The 7,505-nt window shown below is 40.8% G+C and overlaps 1 non-coding gene across 1 annotated transcript; it reads right to left on the bottom strand.

Moving 5' to 3' along the window:
- Nucleotides 1–3,111: 3,111 nt before the first annotated feature.
- On the bottom strand, nucleotides 3,112–3,184 carry trnat-ggu (transfer RNA threonine (anticodon GGU)). Its single transcript has one exon. It is a non-coding gene; the product is annotated as a tRNA-Thr (tRNA).
- Between the last annotated feature and the right edge of the window lie 4,321 nt (nucleotides 3,185–7,505).

The raw sequence follows: 7,505 nt of genomic DNA, 5'->3' as shown, positions 1-7,505 counted from the left end.
CTTACAGCAGAGGCAGGATATAGGATGACATACAAGAGCGAAGATAGAAGCACACAGGTGAATTACATCTTCTGCAGGCGATGTAATCTGAAGGAGGTGACTGACTCCAAGGTAGCCGTCAAGGAGAGTGTGGCTATACAGCATGAGATAGTGGTGTGCAAGATGATTCTTGTGATGAAGAGGAAAATTAAGTAGACAAAAACAGAAAAGAGAACCATGTAGTGGAAGTTGGACCCAAAAGCAGGCGAAGGCGGAGGAAGTAGCTGTGAATGATTTATTTGGTAATTGCTCAGGGGTTAGGATACCCCAGAAGTTGGGACAGGGAATGTGCAAGTTGTGGAATCATAGGAAGATGGAAGATCTTGACGGCATGGCCGAAGTGGGCAGCAAACAGGAGACATTGAGGACGACCCGAGGATTAGTATAATTGTGAGTAAGTAATGAGTATGAAACATGAAAAAATCACAAGAACTTGTGCTCCACACATGAGTGGCACGGACAAACGGAAGAACCACTGGGAGTGGAGTAGGTCACAAGGATTTGTATAATTGTTAATAGCCAAGTAATCAATATGAGAAGCAAGAGATCCCAGAGCAGTCCCATTGGACCGTACCCTACCCAGTCTGCCAGGAACCAGAAACCACTGCCCCTGAGTCTCACATCATTCATACATAAAAATCCACTAATCACAATGTATGATTTTTTTTTAACCATTTATCTGTGTGATACAGCTGCAAGTAAGCATTTGAACACCTGAGAAAACTACTGTTAATATTTGGTACAGTAGCCTTTCTTTGCAATTACAGAAGTCATACGTCTCCTGTAGTTGTTCACCAGGTTTGGACACACTGCAGAAGGGATTTTGGCCCACTCCGCAACACAGATCTTCTCTGGCTCAGACAGGTTTCTGGTCTGTCGCTGAGAAACATGGAAGTTCAGCTCCCTCCAAATATTTTCTATTGGGTTTAGGTCTGGAGACTGGCTAGGCCACACCAGAACCTTGATATGCTTCTTTTGTAGCCACTTCTTGGTTCTCCTGGCTGTGTGCTTCAGGTCATTGTCATGTTAAAAGACCCAGTCATGACCCATTTTCAATGCTTCGAGTGAGGGAAAGAGGTTGTTCCCTAAAATCTTAAAATACATGGCCATGTTCATCCTCTCCTTAATACAGTGCAGTCGTCCTGTCCCATGTGTAGAAAAACAACCCAAAGCATGATGCTACCACCCCCATGCTTCACAGTACGGATGGCGTTCTTGGGATGGAACCCATCATTTGTCTTCCTCCAAACACGGTGAGTGGAATTATGACCAAAAAGTTCCATTTTGGTCTCATCTGACCACAAAACCTTCTCCCATGACTCCTCTGTATCATCCAAATGGTCATTTGCGAACTTAAAACGGGCTTTTGACATGTGCTGGTTGAAGCAGGAGAACCTTCCGTGCCATGCATTATTTCAAACCGTGACGTCTGAGTGTATTACCAACAGTCACCTTGGAAAGGGTGGTCCCAACTCTTTTCAGGTCATGATGCTACCACGCCCATGCTTCACAGGAGGTATGGTGTTCTCGGGATGGAACTCATCATTCGTCTTCCTCCAAACACTCTTAGTGGAATTATGACCAAAAAGTTCAATTTTGGTCTCATCAGAGCACAAAACCTTCAGCCATGGCAAACTTCAGACAGGCCTTGACATGTGCTAGTTTAAGCAGGAGAACCTTCCGTGCCATGCATTATTTCAAACCGTGACGTCTTAGTGTATTACCAACAGTCACCTTGGAAATGGTGGTCCCAACTCTTTTCAGGTCATTGACCAAGTCCTGTCATGTAGTCCTGGGCTTCCAAGGATCATTGAGACCCCACGAGATGATATCTTGCATGGGCTCCACTCCGATTGAGATTGACAGTCATGTTTAGCTTCTTCCATTTTCTAATGATTGCTGCAACAGTGGACCTTTTTTCACCAAGCTGCTTGGGAATTTCTCCGTAGCCCTTTCCAGCCATGTGAAGTTATTCAATATTGTCTCTGATGTCTTTGGACAGCTCTTTGGTCTTGGCCGTGTTACAAGTTTGAGTCTTACTGATTGTATGGGTGGACAGGTGTCTTTATGCAGCTAACAACCTCAAACAGGTGCATCTGATTCAGGATAATACATGGAGTGGAGGTGGATTTTTAAAGGTGGACTCACGGGTCTTTGAGGGTCAGAATTCTAGCTGACAGACAGATGTTCAAATACTTATTTGCAGCTGTATCACACAAATTGTTGAAAAAAAAATCATACATTGTGATTTCTGGACTTTTCTTTTTAGATTATCTCTCACAGTGGACATACACCTACGATGAAAATTTTAGACCTCTCCATGATTTCTAAGTGGGAGAACTTGCAATATAGCAGGTGTTCAAATACTTATTTTCTTCGCTCTAATTCAACAATTCAGGGGAAAAAAATCAAGGAGAATGTGCTCTAAGCTAAAGCACAAAACAATAAATATTTTCCCTCAGGAAACAAATATTCATTTACACTTGACTGCAGACTTTTGTTACTTTGCAATTTTTGACACGAGAAGTGATTCAGGGACTGTGACCAATAACGTTCTGTATGAGGAGAAGAGAATTGACTGATGTATGATTTTCACAGTGTTAGAGAACAAGCTGACAGAGAAAGGCTCTTTCTATTAACATTTTCACTTCCTTCCCTTACTCTGCTTCTGTCTGCTAAACTGTTCTCAAAGAAAAAAAAAAAATCATAGGTCAAATCTATTGCAATAATTTTTGGTAATTGAAATCTCATGGAAAGAAGCTCCAACCCTTAAAGATGGCCATGTTCGGTCAATGCCCAGCAGTACATTCAAGGAGAGTTACTTTCAGTTATTCACTCAAATTGAGGCATTAAAAGACATTGCCTTTGATTCCTTTGCTGAAAATTATAACACACACACATATATATATATATATGTTTCTTTCGGCTTGTCCCTTTCGGGGTTGCCACAGTGTGTCATCTCAGATGAACGCACATATATGTGTGCTTGGCACAATTATTATTATTATTTTTTTTTTTTTTTTTTTAAAAACACCAGATGCCCTTCCTGACGCAACCCTTCTCAGGGAGTGGAGGCCCCAGTGGGATACGAACCCACAACCACTGGTTTACCAAACCAGTGCTCTAACCACTGAGCTACGGGGCCTCAAAATGATCACACATCATCTGGCAAAATATCTTCGGTGTTAATTGTATCCTGGAAATTAAGCTGATAGCCACCTCTTCCCTTGTCAGGGTGCCTCTTGCTGTGTCAGATGTTGTATGTGACCTGACCTGATGTAATGGAGATTTAAGATGGAGGAAACACAACATTGGCTACCATGCCTTCTAAAAAGATACAATATGCATTTAAGCACCTGCTTTTTCTGTCTACTTATATAACAAATCCTGACAAAGCCATCTTTTACACCAAGCCAGATTCCCACAAATGTATACTGTTGTATCATTAGTTATAAAATCTGAAGGTACACATTTTCCATCACTAAATACTATAAAAACCATCAAGTTTATAATGTGGAATAAGGTTTCATATGTGATACCATATCATGAAATCGTTTGGGTATACTCATTTGTGCACATTTGTGAGGGTGGAGTCTCTGGAGAACCACATCAATGTGGAGGAGCTGCTCGAGCTCAATGGCCTCAACCCACACCTTTCTCAAAAGCACATTATATCAGGAAACAACAATGAGGAGAAGATAAGCAAGAGGTCTGAAATTAGGGGACAAACATTTTTAAACATTCAGCTTTAAACCACATAAAACAGCATGTGGTTTACATGTAATGGTTGCTTTAGCCTCACCTCAAATTAAATTTAATGACTCACTTAAAAGACTTACTTAACAAAAGACACAAATGGTGAATACAGCAGTTATTTCTAGAATGTTATTTTTCCACTTAGTAAAACCATACTTTAAAATGCCCATACGGGCAGTATATATGTATTTTTTGAAATGGTATTAACAGTTTTATCCAGATTACATCTGTTTCCCATTGGGAAGATTGTTTCAAATTCCAACCAAATGTGTACGATTGTATAGTGTGTAATTATGTTTGACTGTAAAGTTACAACATCAGTGCAAATTAATATCTTCTGAAGCAACAAATTACAAAAAAATGTATTATAACTTAATGCTTTTTTCAGGAGCTATGCAATTAAAAAATTCCTTTGGGTTTTGGTTAGCCCAAAGATAATAAGGCCTAACAGAGAATGCTTTAACCACCAAAAACTGCATTCTGTGTTTTCTCCTAAAGGTAGGTTACAAAAAAAAAAGATTACAGGGGAAACAAAATGAGGTAGAAAGAACAAGAAAGTGTCTTTAAAACAGGTTCTGGCATGGAAAATGGCAAGACCTTGACACATGGCAGTATCTGTAATCAACACCAATGAGGCGAAATATTGGATAGTGGCAGCACAATAATAAAACCATCCTTCAAGTACATGTAGTGTATATAACAAAACACTACTATCAATCCCCTACCCATTCATAGCCATTAGTCTACTGTTTGGGTCCAAACCGGCAATATTCACAGCAGTCGCCCTTTCAGCTCCTGCGCAAACAGCGTTCTTGAGATTGACATGAAACAGTCACCCTGCAGTTTAAATTATAGACTGATGAGCCTCGTAAGTACCTCTATAACCACACACCCTGTCACTCCATCATAACTAGTTCACAGATCAATTCAAAAGATGCACATATTCTTTTTTTCCCCAAAGGCACACATGTACAAATGCATGCACTCATATACAAAAAGACACACACACATTCTATTGATGTCAGTCCACTTTACTTTTTATGGGAGGTTTTGGTCCATCTGATAAGTATTGTATGTCTGTATTTGCATGTATGTGTGTGTGTGTGTGTGTGTGTGTGTGTGTGTGTGTGTGTGTGTGTGTATATATATATATATATATATATATATATAATTTACCTGTGACTTTTTTTATTTTGATTTTGCAATCTTGAAAACACACTACTGTCAAGGACAGTTTAGAGCAAGCAAGTACAAATGTGGTTGCCAAGCGACTGTTTGTTATATTTGAAGGGGACCATATCCACTTTAAATCGCTATAGTTTATGCTGTTGTCTGGCCTGTCATCATTTTGCAAAGTCTCCTTCTGCCTTTTAATCTTACATCTCTTCGTTCGATTTAGTTACTGGTGACGCTCAAAGATCGTTCCATTTTTTGACCTGAATGTCAAAACTTTATCCTGATTACATTAATCTTCTTTTTATTGTGCAAAAGTTATGAGTGAGGCTTGGTAAATGGATTTTCTTTTCATGGCCAAAAAAATAGCAGTTGAACTTTAAGGTAAACTACTTACTTTACTGCAAACTTTTGCATATACTGTACTGATTAATAGATTTAGAGCCTGGCAGCTCCATTCTCAGCACCCTTCTACCAATGTACTCTCTCTCTCGCCTCTGTACATGTCCAAACCATCAAAGTCTGCTCTCTCGAAACTTGTCGCCAAAACATCCAAATTTGGCTCTCCCTCTAATGAGTTCATTTCTAATCCTATCCAACCTGCTCACTCCTAGAGAGAACCTCAACATCTCCAGTTCTGCTTCCTGTTGTCTCTTCAGTGCCACCGTCTCTAATCCATAGATCATGGCCGGCCTCACCACAGTTTTATAAACTTTGTCCTTCATCCAAGCAAAGCTCTTCTGTCACATAACCCACTAGACACCGTCCGCCAGCTCTTCCAACCTGCTTGGACCGTTTCTTCACTTCCTTACCACACTCACCATTGCTCTATTTGAAGTCGTCCACCCTTGCTATCTTGTCAACTTGGAGCTTCACTCTTCCCCCTTCGCCCTTCTCATTTATGCACATATATTCTGTTTTTCTTCGGCTAATTATCATTCCTCTCCTTTCCAGTGTGTGCCTCCATCTTTCTAATTGTTCCTCCACCCGCTCCCTGCTTTTAATCCATATCAAAATATCATCTGTGAACATCATGGTCCACGGGGATTCCAGTCTAACCTCATCTGTCAGCCTATCCATTACCACAGGAAACAGGAAAGGGCTCAGAGCTGATTCCTGATGCAGTCCCACCTCCATATTAATTTCTTCTGCACACCTACGGTACACCTCACCATTGTTCTTCTGCCATCATACATGTCCTGTACTATTCTAACATATTTCTCCGGCACACCAGACTTATGCATGCAGTACCCCAGTTCCTCTCTTGGTACTCTGTCATAGGCCTTCTCTAGATCCACTAAGACACCATGTAGTTCTTTCTGACCTTCTCTCTACTTTTCCACTAGCATTCTAAAGGCAAATACAGTGAAGAAAATAAGTATTTGAACACCCTGCTACATTGCAAGTTCTCCCACTTAGAAATCATGGAGTGGTCTAAAATTTTCATCGTAGGTGCATTTCCACTTGTGAGAGAGATATTCTAAAAAGAAAAATCCAGAAATCACTATGTATGATATTTTAATGATGTATTTGTGTGATACAGTTGCAAATAAGTATTTGAACTCCTGTCTATCAGCTAGAATTCACAGCAAACAGGAAAGGGGCTCTGAGCTGATCCCCGATGCAGTCCCACCTCCACCTTGAATTCTTCTGTCTAACCTATGGCACACCTCACCACTGTTCTGCCTCCACTACTCGTTCGCATAACATCATTGTTTGGTTGATCAACTTTATTCCTCAATAGTTCCCACAGCTCTGCACATTGCCTTTGTTCTTAAAAATTGGAACAAGCACACTTTTCTCCATTCTTCTGGCATCTTCTCGCCCGCTAGTATTCTGTTGAATAAGTTGGTCAAAAACTCCACAGCCACCTCTCCAAATTGCTTCCCTACCTCCACTGGTATGTCATCAGGACCAACTGCTTATCCATTTTTTCATTCTTACTTCCCCCTTACTAATCATTGCCACTTGCTGGTCCTTCACACTTGCCTCTTCTACTCTTTCTTCTCTCGTCATTCTCTTTCTTCATTTAACAACTTTCTCAAAGTATTCTTTTGTTGGAGGATGCTTTTTTCCCCTCCACATTTTCATTTAATTTCCGGTAGTGAGAATGTTGGTTATCCACATACAGGCTGGAGACAATGAACATTTTCTTTGAGGTTTTTACTTACAGAATATTCCAGGCATTTCTGAGTTACAGCACTTTGCATGTTCTCCCCACCCCCCACCCTCTGCCTGCATGGTTTTCTCGTAGCCCTCCGGTTTCCTCTGAAAATTATGCAATAATTGGAGACTCTAAATTGCCCTTAGGTGTGAGTGTGCGTTCAACTGTTGTCTGTCTCCATGTAGCCATGCTATTGGCTGGCTACCAGTTACCTTCTGGCCGAACATAGCTGGGATAGGGTCCAGCACTCCTGCGACCCTTGTGAAGATAAGCAACTCAGAAATTGGATAGATGGATGGAGTCACTCATTTTTGAGGCTAATAACTTCAGGCACACCAATCCTGAACACTGACGAGGCTTCACTTCCAAAACT

This window comes from Syngnathoides biaculeatus, chromosome 3, assembly GCF_019802595.1.
Source record: "Syngnathoides biaculeatus isolate LvHL_M chromosome 3, ASM1980259v1, whole genome shotgun sequence".
NCBI classification, from domain to species: Eukaryota; Metazoa; Chordata; class Actinopteri; order Syngnathiformes; family Syngnathidae; genus Syngnathoides; species Syngnathoides biaculeatus.
The sequence above is the reverse complement of the archived record's forward strand: the minus strand, read 5'-3'. Positions and strand labels throughout refer to the sequence as shown.